This window comes from Cuculus canorus, chromosome 4 (genome assembly GCF_017976375.1).
Source record: "Cuculus canorus isolate bCucCan1 chromosome 4, bCucCan1.pri, whole genome shotgun sequence".
In the NCBI taxonomy this organism is placed as follows: Eukaryota; Metazoa; Chordata; class Aves; order Cuculiformes; family Cuculidae; genus Cuculus; species Cuculus canorus.
The window spans coordinates 28,738,763-28,760,594 of NC_071404.1; the positions used below are offsets into that span (position 1 = coordinate 28,738,763).

Genomic DNA, 21,832 nt, shown 5'->3' on the forward strand with positions numbered 1-21,832 from the left:
TTTGACTGAATCTTTACAGCCTTTAAATCAAGCCAAAGCTTCAAATCCAAGGCTCAGGGACTTCTTCGTGCTGTTGTAGTTACTGTATCGTCTGAATCAGCCTTGCTGCACTTCATGAGCTGTTTCTGAGGAAGAGCTAAGAAGGACAGCAAAGGTGAGAACTTCATGGCCAGTAGTGCGCTGTAGGTGCCAAGTGAGGCAGGATGTGTTAAGCCATGCTGGGCAGAAGCACAAGGGAGTGGAACTTGGAGAATTTCTACAGGAAAGCTCTGCAACTACATAGGAGATGTCAAAGGTAGCCTAAGCACTTTACACAAATCTCTGAAAAAATACCTATCGTTGTCTGTCTTTGAAGTACTTGTTATATATAAAGACATGCAGTGTTTTCATGAGCTACTAGTTCCCTAAACACTTCCTTGGTTTCTATTCCATTATATAGCACAGATTTAAACTGTAACACACAGTCTTTATTGTAACTTGTGCAGTTACTCTACACCTCGATAAAGAAGATGCTGTTTCCTTTAAATTAAGCACCTCTCCAACCCAATTCTTCTCAAGCAAACAGTTGCTGTTCCCCACGTGTAGCCAGCACTAACAGTAAAATTGTTGTCTGACCAAAAAGACTGTTAAAAATAAGATTTTATAAACATATGCATACAGATATCTGTATAAAAGTAAATTACAGAACCATAATACCACAAAGTTAACCAAGATCAAAGTTAATTAGCAGACAAGAGTTTGTCGCCATCTTCTTCTTGCCGATGCATAAGCAGACTTCTAAAAAAATCCACACAGCTCAAGCCTCTTTGAAGGCCAAACGTATTTAATTTTATGTGTTAAAGAACACCACTGACAGTGCCTTGTATATTAAGTTTAATACACAAGTAAACTACAATAAAAAAAAAATGGTCATAAAAAAACTCAATTCAACTAAAAATTACCATTCATGATAAAGATACATAGCTTTTCTCCATGACAGAAAAGAAGTTTAAGAAAAAGCTTCACAAAAGTTTTCAAAACAGGAATTTTATGAATGTTGGAAGTTGCTACAAAAAAAAAAAAAAACACACAAAAAAAACCCCACACACAACCCACCTCTGACCTTCTTGATGTGAGCAGCACAAAAAGTCCCCAGAACTCTTATTCAGAGAAATCCTACAAGACACATTCAACAGGGTTCTTCTGCCTCTAGTCTGGCACACAAAGCTTTCCCATTCTACAGATTACGCACCTCTTCTATGTCCCTATTAGCATTTTCACCTTCTGTGTTCTTGCAGATGTGTCTCACATGTTCCACATTATTCGAACAACGTGAGGCATCAATCGTGAGGCATTCTGCAAGTCATTTGTCACTGCAAGTAAGCACTGTCTACACCGCTCTCCAACAGAAACATACCTTCAGTCAGGCAGCACTGAGAACCAACAAAGCATAAGGGGGAAAAAAAGTGCCCCCAACTATTAAAAGTTAGTGAAGCCCACTGCATTTGGTAAAACACAAGAGGCATCCTAACACAAACATTGTAATAAAAAAGAACATAAATGTTTCCATTTATTTCCCCAATACGCATCTTACAATTTATATAGATGCCAATAAACTGCTAGTAAGTACCAGGTACTGCTTTAATCCTAAATGACTGTTCAAGGAGAGGCAAAACAAGGAAAAAAATATAAAAAATACCCTGAACTTTTCTCCTCTTGATGGTCCTTTACTTTCTTAATTATCCTCAAAAAACAAAACCAAATTTAAAGTGCTACACCCAGAAACACACTTATAATACGTGAATAGGTACACTGCTTCTTCTGAATACTGTTCAGTAATTGCATTTACTGACCAGAGTAGGCTTTTCAGCATAACTGATGCTCCAGACAGTTTTTCAGAAAGATCATGCAATCTTCACCATCAGAGCTTTTTGAGACCTGACTGAAGAAAGCCTTAAACAACCAGGTCTGCTGATCAGGGAATCAATTCCAAGGAGTAAATTAGTAACACAGGAGAAAGGTGGAAATATGTGCTAGCTGTCCATGTATTATTTTTCCTTCCCACGTGTATTTTCGAAGGAAAAGTACTTGAGATAAGACACTCTACATTCTGACAAGAAAATACCCCCGGTGGAAGACTTGCCTTTACCTTTTGCTGAAGTGAAAAACAAATGTTTATTGCCTACACACAACACAACAGATTTTAATAGTGAAGGCAGAAAACAGATGCAAAACCAAAGAACCCAATTGCCAAGGACATTTTTTTAAAACCTATCTGGTAGTTTTGCAAACATCTAGCAGCAAGTGTAGATAGTACAACAATTACTGAGAAGTATTCAAAAAACTAAATCAGCAATGAACAGCCTTCTTTGCAATACGGAAATATACACTTCAACTTTGAACACTATGTTTGTCACTGGAGCATGTCTGCTAATTAAACATATAGAAATGTATATAATCATTAATACCTTTTAAAGTGAGGAAAAATATGAGTTGCCAAAATCATGATACCAACCCACAAGAGAACTACTAACACTAAAAATTACACTAAGGTTCTCACACCATCTGTCTCCATTTTTCCATTTCATTTCAAAGATTGATCGGAAATTCCTACTCTAATGTTAACAAGTGTATTTGCCTTCCTTGAGCAACAGAAAGATACTGATGTTCAAGCTAAACTTTTGGAGCAACAATTTTATTATCTTTTGAAAGAATACATCAAACCAAAAATAATTACAGTATCCAATTTTAATAAAAGACAGTGAGGCAAGTCAGTATGTTCTGTAACCAGAAATGAAAGCCAGTGACAGAGGCAAAAAACAGGGATATGATAGAACATATAATATCCTATTACATTCTATAAAGTAATATTATAGAATATATAATAAATAGGTCAAGCCCTGAATACAAAAGTCCACATAGCAAATACCACACAAACAAACACACAAAATTTTCCTCCTGTACTGCCAATATACTCCATGTTCTCAAAGGCCAAAAAGAAGTACAGCCTATCAGCATTACTACTTGTCCATAGGGAAGCAGCACACTGCATCATTTTTGAAGGACAGTTTAGATGGCGGATTAGTTAGATCTATCCATATCCATTTCAGCTCAGAAGCACTTTATCTACAATTGCCCTGTGCTTGACAGCAGTGTGGATCTATTTACTACTGATAAAATCCTTACATTGAGAGTAGTAAAGAAAAGGGCATCTATATAAGGAATTGTGCTGGTCTTAACTAATTACCTGCATTACCGAGCGTTCCCCACAAGAGGGCAGAGCTCAGACACCTGCCTGGGACTCTATTGCCACCGAGAAGTCTGATTTGCATTCATCACAGTATTTCATAGAAGACAACTTGAGAGAATTATTGAACATACAGGAATTACTTGAGACAATGCACAGTTCGATGATCACTAACATACATACACCATATCTGGTGTAAGAAGTCCCTGAGCTGCAGACAGGAAGACAGAAGGCCATTTGCCCTGTTCTTAATCTTAACTTGGCCAAGACCAGTTACCGCATCGCATTAAATCAAGTATTCTAATTAACACAGTACAGATATCCTTCTATTCAGATAATTGCTATCTGAAATAGTTCCAAGTTCGTTAACAGTACAGTATAGATCACAAAAACCTAAGCAAAAAGGAAAACAATAAGATGCACAAACATTTATTTAAGACAGAACTGTGAAAAAGATCTTACCACTTAGAAGCCATTGTTAATCAACAATGAAAGCTGCTATCATATCACACTGAGGATTGATCCATCAAGACATTTTCCCCCAAGTCCAACGCGTGCTTAGAGATGTAAGAGCAGACAAAGATGTAAATAGCTACAAGTTGGCTGGTAATGCAGTCAAATATTGGAAAAAGGTCTCCAACACAGTATAGACAACAGAAGTCTAAAATGCTGAAAAAAAAAATGAGAAAAAGCATCGTCAAACCTTAGACACTCAATGGGAATGTCAACATTTGCCAAAAGTTGTACAATTCTGTTTTTTTAATTGAGTAGTCATAAAAGGAAAAAAAAATCTATTACACATCTTCAGAACCGTTGCTCTGCTTACAAACTAATGATTTATAATGATTTTTTCTCTATTAAAACCAGAAAAATTAAAACTGATACTGAAATAAAATCTATCTTCCCACACTTAGCATGTTATATGCATCCATTCTTTAAGTAGAGTTTTAGTTGTATTTTAATTACAAACATACTTTATTATATACACAATTGCTCCCAAATGCAAGTCATTACGAATCAGATTTTTCATATTAGTCCTTTTATTTCTTTTCTGATTTTTGCTGATTATTTTTTTTCCCCTGCTTGGTTAGCACAAGGATGTGGTCAGAAAAAGAAACAAACAGTACTTCAGCTGTGCCTCCCTAACAAAGCCTTGAGAATGTCTGGAGATTCCTTCACAACAGAAGTCTGTGTGCAACTTGCATACTTGTCACAACTTGCCTAAACAGCAGAGTTTGGTTTTGTTCTTCTGTACTGCCAATACACAGCAAAAGCACTACTGGTTTTAATTTGACCCTGGAGGCAGATCAAGTACTTCTAACTGCTTCTAACAACTCGAGTCTCAACCTGCAGTGGCAATCCACTGCTCCTCATCACCTAGTTTACAGAGAGAAAAAAAAATATTTTTTTCACAGTGAGACTGAAAAATTGCAGGTATCTACAAAGATCTGTACACGCAACATGACTCTCAGTGCTCTGTTGCAACACAAATGTACTAGTTTCCTTTAGCGATGTGTGAACCGTGCAAACATCAATTTTCATGTACAGTTTGCTCTACTTCTTAATTACTGTTTCCAAAAATACAAGAGACCCACACAAGTGCAATCTAAAGGTAAATAAGCCACATCCTGAAGATTTTAAGATGTAAAAGGAAGTTTCAAAGTGGGACTTAGAGACAAGCAGGAAAAATTAGATGAGCTTTTGCAAATAGGAAGCAAGATAATGTTTATATATAAATTTGGAACATGCTATGCCATTTCTTGAAAAAGTATGTCAAATTTTCTGAAGACTTGAAATATAAAGGGAAGCATTTAAAGACGAATAAAATCCTAACTCTGAATTTTAACTGCTAAATTGCAATTCTGTAACAAAAACATCACCTGCTTTCTGTAGTTTGTGCATTTGACAGTACAGTGCACACAGCAGCATCACTTTTTCCTCTTTAGACAATCATGGCAAGCAAACACTGTTTTCTACACAGCAGTAATATACTGCATTTCATTCTGACCACACTCATGGACTGCACTGTTCACAAAAGAGAAGTAGTTTAAATCATTTTGTGCAAAACCCTACATCCACTCCAGTTTGGAAGTGAATGGGTCAGCTGTCCTTTAACACCTACCCAATTACACCAACTGTGAACAGCACTAAGTAAACAAAATACATGCTACATAACTATCCCTAAGATTAAAAGAATACCCAAACAGAAATTCACTGTGGCATGTGCTGACATTTTAGTTCACTTTCTGAAATGAAATGTAAAGTCATAGATAGATAACCCATTCTTTCTCTCTGGAGGCTTCTCTTCTCACTGTGTGCCGAGCAAACATACACAAAGCCAGTCTGTGCTTGCCATTCATCTCCGTTCTTCACCATACCAGATTCACACTCTGCCCCTCGGCCTCGAAGACCCTACAAAACAGTCCAGCTGCTTAATGGAAGAATGTTAAGCTGAAAACTAACTCAACTGTCCAAGCTTTAGGACAAAATACTGAAGTTTCAGTTCAGCTGGCAGTGTTTGGAAGGAGCCCAGAGAATGAGAGAAACATGGAAATTCACTAGAGGTATTCAAGATTTTTACTGGTACATACTGAGCAATAATAAACTTAAAATTGCAGCTGTTGCCCAGAACTTCAAGTATAACTAGAGCTTTATTTGAATACAACCTGAGGTATCAACAGAATCAGTCTGATTAGATTAAGTCTGACTACATCAAAAAAACATATCAGTAAATGTAGCAGTAAGGTCAAAAGTCTCCAACGATGCAAAAAAACTTACAGTAACTACAGCATATCATTAGAGGGAAGTTCATTTGGCTTCATGTCCTAACGGCAGCTTACAACTCAAGTTAAAATGTAATTACACTTTATCAGGTTTGAAGACAAAAGTAGCACAGAGGAAGAGGTTCAGTGTTTGGGGTTCACCCTATGAAAGATTTCTGAAAAACTAAGAAGCAGAACAGGAAAAAACTACATAAAGTTCGAAGTACAGAGGTTAACTACCATAGGGTTAAAAAAATAAATTCAAAGGACGCAGCTGCTACCCCAAAGTTTTCATACCTAAAAAAAATTCAGAAATCCTCTAACATCCTGAATTGGAAAACACACCTAAAAATCCAGCCCACATCAAACTTGTCTGAGTAACAGCATATAGTAGGTGATAAGTAACATCAACTTATTATGTGATTTTTTGGGCACTGTATTTAAAAGAGAAATTCTCTCAATTACTTTCAAGTTCACGTAGTAGCTGCTATAATGTCAGCTACTACGCAAGACTGAACTCAACTTTACCTTTCAAGCAGCAATTAGATGCTCCAAAAGAGCACACTTTTTGCCATTGGTAAGTGTAGGAGAGGTGGTACAGGAGACCACTTCCAAAAACTTCAGGGAAGGAGATTAAAACTAACGTTGCAGGAAATGCAACTGCATTTAAGATATGTACAACACTAAGTTAGGGCCATTTTATAATTACTGGCTCAAAAGACTTAAGGGGGGGAAGGCTAATAGTTTTAACCAACTGCTAGAAGTAGTGTTTTCCATGCTATAAACTTTATGCAGGCTTCAACACACTATATGCACTTGCTTTCACAAAGGTAGAATAAAGGCAAAGATTAATTATGTTAGCTTTTAAGACATTATTTTAAAAATTTTAACAAAGTTGCTCATAAACCAGTTCAGGTAACTAACACAGAAATGAGATAATGCTCATGAGGCAGATCAAGATCATCTGAGGCAAATCACGGGAAAAGAAGAAAAGGATGCATATCTCAGTCTTACCAAAACTTTGGAATATAGCCAAACAGCCGCATCTGAGAACTACATTAGTTATACTGGTTCAACACTTTCTTCATAATTCTTATGAATAGCTCTCCATTTACTAACCAACAAACTTCAACTGAAAAGACTCCCATACAATCCTCATTTGTAGATGAGAAGGATTTGAAAGAAACTTCAGAGCAGGCTTGGTGCCAAACATGTAACAACGTGACCATGATAACTCAAATTTAAAAATGTATATTTGCATTCTCCTTTTCCTAGTTAGCAGGAAAAGGAACTAAAAAGTATGTGAACCACAAATCCTGTCCATCACAAAATCTCCCTGTTCCTTTATATTTTTATTATAACTTTTTACCTTTTGGAATCTCATTTCAGAATACTAGAAATACGCCAAAACTCAAACTGTGTTTTCACCAGAGCACAGTGGATGTTTCCATTTATATATATAACCTTTCATGTCTCTCAGATTAACCTCTTATAAAAATGGCTTTTACTACTGCCAGAGCCCAAGAAATCCACTGCCTTCAGAAACCAGAATGATGCTTAGCTGCACCTTCCCCTTGGTGCTAATGTCATCTGTCTTCCACCTTCACCCTCGCTATTTTCTGATTGTTGATGTAAAGGAATGTTTCCTAAGCTGTATTACAGAAACAATGATTTTATCTTAGGCCCCAAAAGTGACCTTAATTATTTCCTATCCCATAAACTAGAGGTGTGGACTAGCTATCTGAGAGGAAAGTATTGCTGTGCTGCTTTTCGAGAAATAGCAAAGTAAGCGTGTTTAATCTGCAAGCAATCTGCAGAGGACCAAGAAGTTGTAGCTCTCTTCTGTTAGCATCAGAGGTTGGAAGCAATACAGATATTAAGACTACCTCAAACAAATGCTACTTCCACCAGGAGAACAGCTAAAACCAAGTATGCGCTGGCACAAATTGTTAAATATCACACACAAGCATTACCCAGCTTGCTTAGTCTTATGTCACCCAGACACTTACCATCACTTGTTTCTTCTCATTTCATATGCACTGGAGAGGGGAAAAGACCATAACTAAGAGCAAGAACCATCCCTTTCCTCAGATGCACTGCTGCTGCAACAATAAAACAGAACAGTGCATCTACTGAATTTGCAGTGGCTTCTGGGAAAGCACTCACAGCCATTAATCTCAACACCATCATTCACAATATCTGCACTAACAAAGTTTCAGCAACAGGAAAAGCAAGAACATCCATGAGTGCAGCATAGGAAAGAAGCCACAAATTCTGACCTTTGCACCACTATCACTGCAGCAACAAATGGGAAAATGCAAAAAACGCCAAACAGCTCTAGAAATTAAATTCCCTTTTTTCCCTTGTACAAGACAAATTACAAGCACAGACTGAACTAAAAATCAGCCTATAAGCACAAAACTAAATAATTAAATCCAAAGAACAGGAGCTTGTATCATACCTTCAAATCGCTTTTGGCAATTTTCTGCTTTTGAAAGCATCTCAAACCAAAAAGAACAATTCTTTTTTATTCAATAAGCTTTTGGAGATCAACATCAAGCAGGGTTCTAGCACATGGAACTACTGAATGAAACATCAACAGCTTATGTACTACTTTTGCTCCCTTAACAGACCGTTAAAACAAAAAATGCTCTCTTTCTTAAGAAGTGAAACTATTACATCTCTAACCAGTTTTATTAACGTGCCTGTATAGAGAGAAAGAAAAATGCATGGCAACAGAATTTTTCTTTAGCTACTCTATACCATTAGGAGGAATCAACACTAACTTTATGCACATTCAATACCAAAGTGTATACTGATTTAAATAAAAAATAAAAATTATAAAAAAAAATACTCACAAAACTCAGTTTATTCCTTTGAATAAAGTAGGAAGCTGCTTTCCCTGTTCCCTCCCCCCAAAAAGCAACTTCCATAGAGGTTAAACTCAGGTCCTATATACAAAAAATGCTAGTAGTTCTTCAAATACGCTGACCAGACAGTGCTGAAATATAACAGTTAGCAGATTTCTTATCTACTTCAGCAGCTGCAGAAAAACATGCTTAATTTGATATATCCCAATCTAGTGCAATACTCTACAGCCTCTGAAATCTGATACATAAAAGGCAGTAGCGCTAATTGCTTTTGAAATGCAAGGATGGGCATGAGGACTTTGTTGCACTTGCAGACCATCTCCACCCCTTCTTTTTTCAAAAACGTTCAACTTGAAAAGTTCATAGAGCCTGTATTTACACGGGCCAAGACATGACCCTGCTGTTTCACTTCAACAGAAGCCCCAACGAGGCCAGTCTGCCTTCTCCAGCAAGACAATAAGACAAATAGAAAAGCAGTTGAAAAATTCTTCCTGTTTCTAGGCATAAAGCATTACAAAAGCCTCATTGATTTCTCTTTCCAATGCATCTTACTCTTCTCATAACAAATGCATACTAGTTTTCAAACAGCCACCTGCTAAATTCAAAATAATTTTTGAGGATTTGTCACTAACAGACACAAGTTCTCGAGTTTATATCATCTGCATCTCGCTAGCTAAAGCCATATAACGATTTTACACCTTTCAACTATTTAGTTACATGCAAGAGTTTTACATACTAGACACAGTTTTAAGGGAACATGCAATAAAAGCTACTGTAAAATTACAGGGTCTAGGAAATACTTGAAAGCAGAACTATTTAGTCAGGTCAAGAGGACAACTTGCACTACACCATAAGATGGAACACACTATGCAGTACCTTCTTTCTACATCCTCCCAGGAGACACAAGATTGGGTTTCAAATTGGATCAAAGCAGTTACACACAACTTACCCTCACCATCACAAAAATAAAAGTATAATCTGTGTCTACCTGAGGACTTCTTTACAGATTTTAAATAGCATACTATAATAACAAAGGTTGATAATGATGTACAGTAAAAAAAAAAAAGTGTTCTTAAATCATTTTAAATTACGTTCATTCTTTTCCTAGTACAGCAAAGACCCAAAGTATAAATAAGTGCTAAACAAATGTGTATAAAGGTAAGTAAAGGTAAGCAGACATTAGGAAGAAATGCTTCACAATTTGGGTGGTGAGGTACTGGAACAGGTTGCCCAGGGAAGTTGTGGATGCCTCCCCCCTGGAAGTATTCAAGGCCAGGTTGCAAGGGGCCCTGAGCAGCCTGATCTAGAGGGTTGGAACTAGATGATCTTTAAGGTACCTTCCAACCCAAACCATTCTATGATTCCCAAGACATGGTTTATCATCATAGCATTCTCAAGTCTTACAGTATAGATATTCCCTCACTTTTTTTTTTAAATTAATTAAGCTTCTTTTATTCTCTTTTGATAGTCTCCACTAAAGCCTTATCTTTTGGACCAAGTACAACAAACTATCTGTATTTGTAGTTTTCACCGCTCTCTTCAGCTTCTACTTTATAAACACATCCAAACATTATATTCTGTCACTCCAAACAAACAAACTTAGCTGCACAGGGCTGGCAAAATCCACACAATCCTTGTCTTTGAGACCACTACAAAAAAACATGTAGTGAAAGATCAACAGCAGTAAGTCTTCCATGAAAGGCTATGCAAGCATTGTTGAATATTGCAGAGGAAGCCTTTCCCATATTTTCACAAGGATGTTTTCAGCACATTCTTGCCTCTAAAAATGGTATCTGGTTATTCTTTCTGTTCTTCCCTGGCTTATTCATGCATTGCTAGGGGTATCTTTGAGGTCCCTGAATACTACCTGCACAAGTAAGACTTAACATCGCTCCCACCATAACTTGGCTATGATAGGTGCAAGGACTGTTGGCAACAGCGATATTTCTCAGTGCTGTATTTAACATACAGCTCCTCTTCCCATTTAACATAACATACCTCAGCAGTAATTTTTTCTTTCTTTTTTTTTTTTTTTTTTTGTTATTAGCAGTAGCTTATGAAGACAAAGAACAAAAACCTTGACGGGGCTGAGGAAAGAAAAAAAGATCCTAAAAGTTTACTGGCAAGATATTTCTACCAGAGCATTGAAAGACCTCTACAATAAAGTCCCATGGGAACCTTTTCTGGAATACTTCATACAAGTCTGGTCAATGCATGCTACAAAAACTAATTCATATATGAAAGAAAGCAAAAATGCAATTTTGACCAGGTGAACAGGAAACATCTCACCCAAACAAAGGACTCTGGTTTATCTGGCTAGCAAAATTATACTACTACTCTCTGGAAATACACTGAAGGTAAGCAAAATAAACATTATGAAGAAATAACTGCTATTTAAGCTGAAAAAATAACGTTGGCAACTGCCACTGACATAAACTATTACTATACAACCTGCAAAGTACAAATACTCTCACGTATTACTTACTTAATTCTGAAGCAGTCTTCCAATATTAAGATGACAAAACATGGATTGTTTTGTTTTTATTAACCCCAAAGTGACCAGCAGCATAGGCATCTATGTCAAGAGTCCCAAGTCTCCTGCTACAGGCTCTGTTGAAAAGCCAGCTATTTTAGACTAATCCAGTCCCAGCTCCAAAAAAGTACAGTTCACTCACACTTGTACAGACCTCCTCTCAAAGCAGTGTTTGGAACAGCAGAAGAAAGGTACTCCCAGAAGGAGGTCTGCACTTGATGCAGATCAGCTTTGTCTATCATCACTAACTGCAAAAAAATGATTCACGTTGCTTACACTGACAAGGCCAAGAACACCCATGGAAAGAACAAGCCATTAAAATGGGATTAAAATCCCACCAAACACTGAGATAGTTCAGAGAGCATCAAACTCAACTTTAGAAGGTCGTTGTTTTTTTAAAATATTTGTTCCTCTTCCATTTTTGCATGCAAAAGTAAACCACTAAGAAAAACTAGGGATAAACACAAAAATCCCTCAAAGCTGAAGCAATGTTAAGAGCAGACACTATTGCTTAACTAGCTTGAGGGGATTTATTCCTTTCTGATATCTTCCAGTGACAGTATTGGACACTTGCTATCTGAGACTGTATTCTGTCACTCTTCCTGGGAGATGTTCATGTCAGAGGGAATTAAGGATTATAATAGATTTGGGGGAGGGGAAGGAAGGACAACATGGGTCTTAGAAGAGACAGAGCTATATGGCACGACACAGTACTTAGAGAATTAACTGTCAAACACTGAGGATAAGCAAGCTAACTACCAGAAAGAACTGCTGTTTTAATCAATAAGAAAAAGACAGAAACAACTCTAGCTGAGTCAGTCTGGTTACTATCTATTACTGGAGTTCACTGGGATTTGGAGTGAGACCAGACAAGAATAACACTGACTCTTAAAACCTTCTAACATTGCAACACTTCTTCTTCAGCCTATAGTCATTCCTGGAAGGATTATTACAGATACAAAAGTCATAAAGGGTAAAAGTTGTTTGGGTGTGAGCGTGCAGAAGCTGTACAAAGTGGTAAGCCACAGCTCTGCCTTACACTAGGCCAGCTACCCTCCCGCTGAACAGATAACTGACATTGCATTTCCTACCAGTAAGGCAATGCAGGCCAATAACTACAGCTACAGGCTCACAAACCCTGAACTATTATCCTAGTTCTTCTCACAGTAATTCATATAACTCAAGTGTGCATATAGCACCTTTCTCTCGCGTTCTTATTTGCATGAGACCTATGGCTTCTGTTAAGCTACGGCCTAAATATAGACAAAAATTGCTAAAAGCTCATGGTTCTCTAAGCCAGAGGGAATATATTATATACCATGTTCTGCATTATGCAAATCCACTGAAGTGTAAAGTTTGCCTACATGTCTCTTAAGGAACTCAAACAAAAAAAAAAAAAAATTGCCATTTAGTCCTTTGTGCAGTAATGAAGTAGTCATCACTAGACAAGATGAGTAAGATAAAACTCCTTGAAATATAAAACTAGATATAAAATAGGCTCCCGATGTGGAATGTGGTTTTACAAGTTGTTTTCCTTGATGCATAGCCACTGAGAAGGGGACCAATTATAATCTTAAGTTCTTAGAAAAAGTAAATACAGTGTATTCTCAATTGTACTAGCAAAACTTTCAGCATATCAATTAATTTTAGCCCCTAAAACTAAAAAGACAAACACTCACAGTGACAGACATGCGAGGACCACTGAAGCTGTTAAGGCCTAGCAGGATGACACTGGAAAGTGTTAATACAGCAAGATGACAAAATGGAACAGTCCTACTTTTTGCCTTACAGCTCTACAACCCTCAAACTTCCCTCCTCAAAGATGCTATGCTATTACATGAGAACCAGCTATCACTGTGCTTCGGTTTGCCTAGGCCAGCAAATAGGAACACAACTAGCCCAATACCTCACCTTTACTTTAACTAAGCCCATAGAAGAACTAAACAACTTTGCTTTCAAAGTTAAGTTCAGCCAACAGTTTTCTGTGACATCCCAAAGGAACATACCAGTGCTCTACTCCAAGGAAACCACTTCTAGAGAAGAAGTCAGCACAGGGTTTAACCACATCAATTTCAGAATATAGGTAAGGAGACATTCACAGCAGCTATTCACCCAAGGAAGTCAGTTGCCTACTGAAAACAACTGCCATCAAGTACCACTAACTAAGGGCCTCTACAAACCACAGATAAAGTAAGCTTTTTGTCAGAGACAATGTCACTCATCTTTAAATACTTCATTTATACTAAACCTGCAACACAACTTTTACTGAGGGTTTTGTTTCCTTCATTTCCTTCCTGTGACACTGTCACAAGATAAGAATCAGTGCGTGGTTTCCCAGCACTTGTTCAACAACCTTCCACAGAGATTCTGAAGTATTCGGGGCACATCCTCAGCATGACAGTAGCACCACAGAAGCAGTGACAGAAACAGCCTACTGAGAAAACAATGCTTTGAAGAAATACTTCCTACTACAGTTAATTTCAGTCTTTGCTCAACCCACAACCAGCAGGTCATCTCCTTTATCACAGAACTCTACACACTCCGCATTGCTTGTTCATGCCCACATGAGTGTCTCTTCTACCGTTTCAATAACTTATCAAAACCTCTCTCCTGATCTGCATTTACACGCAGGTGGTTACCTTGTAAGTCTTCCTCACTACGCAAAGTCTGAGCTTGGGAGATGTGCAGTGCACAGAAGAGTAAAGAACGACTTAGTTTCTGCTTTGTGTATCTCTTTCCTAAGGCACGTTTCAGAGTTGTGATTCTGAAGGGAGTAAGTCCAGGTTACAGTCTCACTACATCATCTCCAGGCTGTTTTGCTATGCCTTAAAACAGTATTAGCAAACTGCTTTTGCAACTGATTTGGTATGAGCGACCATCAAAGTATATTGGGGCTGGGGTTGATGTTTTCCCTCCGATTCTTTAGGGCATTTTATCTGGAGCCACCCCGATTGCTGGATTTCTGGTTAGAACACAAACTGAATGAACACCGAAGAGCTGAACATTCTTACAGTCAACAAAACTATCGCATAATCACAATCCTGGAAGCACAAACGCGAAAGCGGAGGGCGGGGAAACTAATAAAGCCCCGCGGTACTTACAGCCACACCGGTAACGCCCGTGTGGGCTGTAAGAGTGAGTATTTCGGTCCCAACAGCAGCTTCCAGCGCCCCCCGGGAGCGAAGGGCGCACCCGCACGGATCGCCCTCGGATCCCGGGATTCCCGGGCGAGTTTGGCCGCGGCGGGGCGGGGCCGGGAACAAAGCCCGGCTCCAAGCCGCCCCGCCGGCCCCGTCCCGCCATTCCCGGCGCCGCCATCGGCGCTCGGGCCGGGCCGGGAAGAGACGGGGGAGGCTGCGCCCGCTCCTCCCCGCCGTAAACAAAGCGGCGCGGCGTCCCCCGTCCCGCGTTCCCTCCTTCCCTCTCCGCCCCGGTGCCGCCGCTCACCCGCCGGTGGGAAGCGCCGCCTTCTCGCCTCCGCGCGGCTACAGCCCCCCTCGAGGCGACTCGGGCGGGAGCCGGTGAGCGACTCGCGCCGCCGGCATCCCCTGCCGGCTTTATCCCGCCGCCGCCTCCTCCTTTCCCCCCTCCGGTAACTCGACGGCGCGGCTCGTCCCGCCCCCCCCGCGCCTCCCCATTGGCACGCGCCGCCCCGCCCGGAACCTCCGCTCACTGGGGCAGGCGCGCGGCACTCACGCGGCACCGCCCCCGCGCCCCCTCCCCGTTGGCTGCCGCGCGCCCGGCCCCGCCCGGCCAATCGCGAGGCAGAGGCGGAGCCTCCCTTTGGCCGCGCCCGACCGCTTCCTGCGGGACCGGCGCGATGGGGCGGTTCGGGGCGGGAAGGACAGCCTGGGGAACTCGAAGGCGTTGTGACTGCTGGGCGAGGACGGGGAAAGGGGAGCCCCGGGGCTGAGGAAGTGCTCACAGCTTCCACCGAGCTACCCGTGACACGGGGTGCGTGGAGCGCCTTTGCCCCTGCTTGGGGAGGGTCCGTCGTCTGGTGCTGGGGGGACCCCTCGGAGATGCAGCAGGGTCCACTGAGGAGCGGTAAGCAGGGGTCCCCAGCTGACCCCATAACCCGTTCCAGATGCAGCAACCTCGGTATAGAATCATAGAATGGTTTGGGTTGGAAGGGACCTCAAAGATTATCTAGTTCCAATCCCCCTACGATGAGCAGGGACACCTCCCACGAGAACAGGCTGCCCAAGGCCCCATCCAACCTGGCCTTGAATACCTCCAGGGATGGGGCAGCCACAGCGTCCCTGGGTAACCTGTGCCAGTGCCTCACCACTCTCATTGTGAATAAATTCTTCCTTATGTCAAGGTATCTTCATCAATGATATTGACAGTGAGACCAAGTACACCTTCAGCAAGTTTGTAGATGTCCCAAGCTGAGTGGTGCAGTTGTCACAATGGAAGGACAGGATGTAATCCAGAGGGACCTGGACAGGCTGGAGAAGTAAGCCTGCGCGAACCCCATTGGGTTTAACAAGGCCAAGTGCAAGGTCCTACACCTGGGTTGGGACAATCCCTGATTTCAATACAGGATGGGGGATGATGTGATTGAGAGCAGAGAAGGACTTGGGAGTGCTGGTTGTTGAGAAGCTTGATATGAGTCGGCAATGTGCACTTGCAGCCCAGAAGGCTGACGGTAGCTTGGGCTGCATCAAAAGAAGCAGGGAGAGGGAAGTGATTCTACCCCTCTATTCCTCTCTTGTGAAACCTCATCTGGTTTCACATGTCCAGTTCTGGAATCCTCAGCATAAGGATATGGAGCTATTGGAACGGGTCCAGAGGAGGACTACAAAGATGATCAGAAGGCTGGAGCACCACCCATATGAGGACAGGCTGAGTGAGTTGGGGTTGTTCAGCCTGAAGGACAAAAGGCTCTAGGGAGACCTTACAGTGACCTTCCAGTACCTGAAGGGGGCTATAAGAAAGCTGGAGAGGGACCATTCACAAAGGCTTGTAGTGATAGGACTAGGGGCAATGGGTATAAACTGGAGAGGGGCAGATTTAGGCTAGACCTAAGGAAGAATTTCTTCACCGTGAGGGTGGTGAGGCACTGACACACGTTGCCCAGGGAAGCTGTGGATGCCCCATCCCTGGGTGTTCAAGGCCAGGTTGGATGGGGCCTTGGGCAGCCTGATCTAGTGGGATGTCCCTGCCCATGGCAGGGGGTTTGAACTAGATGATCTTTGAAGTCCTTTCCAACCCAAATTATTCCATGATCCTACATTGGATTGATGCACCACAGGGCTGTTTCCTCAGAGTCCTCAGCCAGGACAGAGGCTGGGATGGAGCTGGAGCTTTGAGTGCTGCATGCAGCCCAGCAGGTCCCAGGCTGTGGGGGACTCATGCCGGCGCTTGGAGTGATGTCCTCCTGTCCTGCGAGAGTTGCTGCCTTGGGGGAGTTGGACTGCCAAGTGCTGGAGCCATGGGAGCTCTGGAAGCCTTGCAGCTCTGGTCCTGGGAATATCCACCAAAAGGGAGGGTGGAGGTGAAAGGGCAGGACTAGTCACTGTCATTAACAACCAGTAGCAAGGCCAGTATCGCCACAATGACTGGGAATAGCAGCATTCCGGGGGAGCTTTCACACCCACCCCGCACAGCAGATAAAACACTGGCTGTTTTCACCATTGGAACTTTACCTGGCTTTCCCGCAGTTGTCCCAGGAAGGTCTGTGCTCATGGAAGTGCACAGGTGGAAAGGCAAGGTAGTGAGAGAAAGCACAGCAGCATCCTCAGAAAATCCATCTGACGCTGGGGCTGGCCCTGATTTCGGGGGTACAACAGGTCTGGTGGCCAAATGCAACAATGTGTTTGTAAGCAATGCAAATATTTGGGAGCTGAAAGTAATAAAAAGGAAACAGTACCAACATTGACATTTTAAGTCGTTAGAAAGTAACTGTTTTCTGAGGCAGTGCACCCAAACTCCAGACTCGAAAAGGGCGGGGAAAAAAGGAAGAGATGCATGTCAAGTACAATAAAACAACACCAGGTCTGCAAAGCAGTACTGGAAAGAAACTCCAAGTCACCATTTTTTCACTGTCAAACATAAGCCTGCCTTGCAAGTACTGTCCTAATAATAAGCATATCAAACAAAACCAGAACCGTAAAAAGTATGCTTTTTACAAACAGCAAATGCGTCAGCTCAGCAGTTGCCAATCTCTGATAAGAAAAGCTCCAAGTTCAAATATATGCTTTGTACAATTCTGGTTTACATGGTGTAAAAGGTCCCTTCATGCCCAACTACTCATGTCCACGCACTGCACATGAGACAGATAATGTATATCAACTTACACAAAACAGTACGAACAAGAAAGTAGGAAAGGAGAAAATAATTACATACTAGTAGCCAAGCAGAATATTGCAGGTTAACTCTTTCCTGTAGATTTAAGAATGTTGCATATTTGATAATTTTTATTCTATTTTAACAATTTTACCACAGTCTAAATATTAAGTAATAAAACACCTAACAAGAAAAATAGAACCAATTGCTAGCTACTGATTTGTGCATAATTTCAGACAATTGGTTGAAGCAAAGTACGTCACAAGTTGCTTGTAGTTTTGAAGTTATCCCAAGGTGGGAACTCAGCCCAGTCTTCCCAGTAAATGCATATAAATCCATGTAATTGAAACAAGAATAGCTGAACCTCACTGCCAGTGAAAATTGGACCACTGGTATTTAACCCTGAGCACCTGAACTTTACAGGACATAATCATGCCACTTTCAGAACCCAGATCCTCCTGACTGTTACCTACCTGTTTTACAAAATAGCTTTAAGGATTAAGTAATCTTCAAAGTACATTGCAGTACCAGCTATTATTAGTAGTAATTATTATCCATGCGGGTAAAGTCCTTACTAATTCAGGCGCTGAGTATCGGCTCCACAAAGACACCCACTCTGTTCTTTCTGATGTGCCACAATGCTTCAGGCAAATAACTGATTCTTTGTTGCCCTTACAACAATGCTCTTCTTCGGTATGAATTGCTGTTATTTCTTCATTAGAGAGAGCTCGATTTTTCTAAATACAGTCCTGTTAACTCTTGGCAGCCACTGAAGGATCAGCAGCTCTCAGCTGTTGTGCTTAACTCTATTGTCTAGAGTGCCAAGTGAAAAAAACAGCAATAACAACAAAAAAATAATCACCGTTCCAGTTATGTACTTAAGTACACCAGCTTCCACAGCTTTGATGGCTTTCCTTAGCAGATCAGAGGATACTCCAGCTACTTGTTTCAGCTATGTCTTATGCAGTATTGTAAACCTAAACTTACTTGTTAAGCCAACTCCTTGCTTTGCAGTGGATCTGTATGAAGCCTGTCATTAACTGTTGAACAAGGGGATGAAGAAAAACTTATCTGAAAGATAAGCTTTTAAACCACTTGACAGTCCTTACACAACTTACCCTGGTAATTCTTGAGCTCTGGATTCAAGCGTACTGAATATTCACCATTGACTTTGTTTTGCAGAGTACTGCAATTAGAAACTGTGTAATTTTCTCACCTATCAACTTCTTGTTACCCAAGTAAACACTTCATGTAAAAAGAAACTTATTTTTCAGAAGTTTTCCTTTTTCCTTCTTTGAGGCATCTCCTTCAAAAGAAATTATTTCCAATTTCTGAAAATTAAATGTTAAATTTCAGTGTTGCAGTACTTTGAATCTCATAAATACCTCACCCTTGGATGACAGTAAGTCATAAAAGAGAAAAAGTTTAGAGTCTTAGATAAGCAAGTTGCAATACACCTAAAAAGAACTTTTTGACTCCTGGAGCAGTGCAAAAATAGCATATCTTTATGCTATTCTCCTCTGCCAGTTATGCAGATTGTACATGTTTAAAAACACACACCAAAACAGCAGTTAGAAAACAGTTGCTGAAACATCAAACTGTCATTGGGAATGTCATTAAAACAAACAGCTCAAAACTCCCTGAAAATAATGTTACCATGTCATCTCTAAATGACTACTCTATCGTATAGATTCTTAAGCAAAAATTCCATATTGGATAATGGCACCTGACAAAGGAAAAGGCAGGGAAAATTCAGGAGACTAGACTTATAGAAAGGGGTTAAAAAGCTGGCCTTAAGCCTTGCCCGAGGACAAGATTTTAAGCAATGTATCAGAGGGTCTTGTCCATATCATCACCAATTTTAAACTTGAGTTCTCAATATTTTCAAGAAAGATGACATGAGTGTAAAAGAAGTGGTGGAAGTAGTAGATCAGATATCAAAAAAGGCATTATGACTAAGCATTTTTTCTATGGGTGAACTTAAAAAAAGGCTTGAGGATGGAGAATGGAGTGCCAAGCATGTGGATATGCAATACTATCTATGCTGAATATGGCCCAACAACCACAGTTATAAGCCAAAAAAAGTGGAGGTGTGTAACCAGGTAAAACTTCTCAGTACCTTCAATATCTCACAAGCGGACTGTATTAGGTACGATTTTTGAAAGGATAATAAACTCACCAGTTTGCTCCTCGATTTTAATTCATTTTTCCAGTTGGAAATCTAAGGGAGCCAGGGATAGTGAAGTGAGGAAACTGAGTGCATAATTATAATTTTAATTACAGAGTCAAATCAATGTTTCAGAGTCATTGTTTTTTTCAGTGAAGAAGACTGATTTCCATTTTCTCCCCATTGAAGTTCCATGTTTAGAGAAAGGTCCATGAACTTATCTTCCCCTACCAAAACACATGCTTTAACAAACTACTGAACTTTTCCCCTAGAACATACTGAAAGCTAAGAGGGAAGAAGTGTGAGGTGCTTTCTTGGTGCAGCAGGCTATGCCAGGCAGCCAAGCCTTTTACTTCCCACAGTCCTTAGCCCATTTGTCCTTGGCCCTTCACCTGCTCACGGTGTTCATTTTAGAGTTCCGTTGTCTAATAATTTCAGATATTACACATCCACATTCCCCACTAATTTCACACACCTTCAATCTCTACAACTTTCCTTCTTCCATCTTCAGGCGTGAGGTTTTTTTGTACAGCCATCAAACAGTAGCAATTCAAAGCTCTTAACTTGAATTCCAGTGTGAACAGACAACGGCTTGCTCCAGGAAAGGGAGTGGTGCATTCCAGGCAAGTAGAAACAGATCAGGATATGGAGAATTCAAGCCACAGTACTGAATGTTTACAAGATAAATGCCACAGCCTACATCGCATTATCAGAAACATCTTTTTATTTTTCTCTCAACTTTTCCTGATTTCTGATAAACTCCAAGTATCCACTAATGCTGCCATTTTAACAGCAACAGCCAGAAGTACAGAAGCCTCCTCCTGTTTCCCACCACAGTATGACTCAAACCACCAAACCTCTACCACTTGCAACTTCTGAGAGTCACCCACCAGGTCCTTGCTTGGTTCTAATACAAATAAGCTCTTTTTTAGGGAAAAGGCATCCTTTATATTTAGGCAATTCTGGCCATGAATCTTCAGCAATCAGTTAACATCCTTCTTGGCTAACACACCTAATGTTCCAGCTAGGCATGGATGGATGACAGCTTTCCGCTCCCGTTGATCAGAGCCAGGCAGGCAGTTCTGAGGCCAAACCGTACCCATGCGTGTACCGACAGACCAAATGCGGCCATGTGTGGGCTCATCGCTCCCAAAGTGGTGCCTGCTCCCACATATGTTACACGGCTGCATTGTTTAGGCAGGCAGGAAACAAGATAAAGCTCCGGAAGGAAACATTCTCGACTGAAACGAACCCTCTGAGCCTCAGCTGCTAAATAGGTCCCTTCCACCACCCTCCCTCCAGCAAGGAATCATAGAATCATGGGGTTGGAAAAGACCTCTTAGATCATCAATTCCAACCATTCCTATCTGCCACTAAACCATGTCCCTGAGCACCTCATCTACCCGTCCCTTAAACATCTCCAGGGATGGTGACTCAATCACCTCCCTGGGCAGCCTCTGCCAGTGCCCAATGACCTTTTCTGTGAATTTTTTTTTCCTGATATCCAGTCTGAACCTCCCCTGGTGCAGCTTGAGGCCATTCCCCCTTGTTCTGTCCCCTGTCACTTGGGAGAAGAGCCCAGCTCCTTCCTCTCTGCAACCTCCTTTCAGGTAGATGTAGAGAGCAATAAGGTCTCCTCTCAGCCTCCTCTTCTCAAGGCTAAACAACCCCAGTTCCCTCTGCTGCTCCTTGTAAGGCTTGTTCTCCAGCCACACGCGGACAAACATCCAACCCTTGACCACAGCCCCAAGTACATCGGGCAGCGCCGTGTCCCCCTCGGGGAGCTGGGCAGCGTTGTCGTGTGTGTGTCTGTGTGTGTGTCTGTATCTGTGTCTGTCTGTGTGTCTGTCTGTCTTTGTAGCGCCGTCATCTGTATCCCTCGGAGAGCCTCTCCACCGAGTTCCCACACCCGACCTCACCCCAAAACAACCCTCCCGCCCACTACCCTTGACGGGGCCCCGTAACCCCACCACCCCGCCTGCT

General features: G+C 41.3%; 1 protein-coding gene across 3 annotated transcripts in view; it reads right to left on the reverse strand.

Annotated features, from left to right (window-relative positions):
* FRYL (FRY like transcription coactivator) overlaps positions 1-14,992 on the reverse strand; it is a 169,301-nt gene extending 154,309 nt beyond the window's left edge. Inside the window, exons 1-2 of one of the 3 annotated variants that reach the window (XM_054064535.1) lie at positions 14,839-14,992; positions 3,689-3,895 (exon numbers count right to left, since the gene is read on the reverse strand). The gene's annotated coding sequence lies outside the window, so the exon portion shown is untranslated. Of the gene's footprint in view, positions 1-3,688; positions 3,896-7,997; positions 8,016-14,838 lie in introns of those variants that run through there. The other 2 variants (XM_054064536.1, XM_054064537.1) reach the window with 2 other exon arrangements.
* Between the last annotated feature and the right edge of the window lie 6,840 nt (positions 14,993-21,832).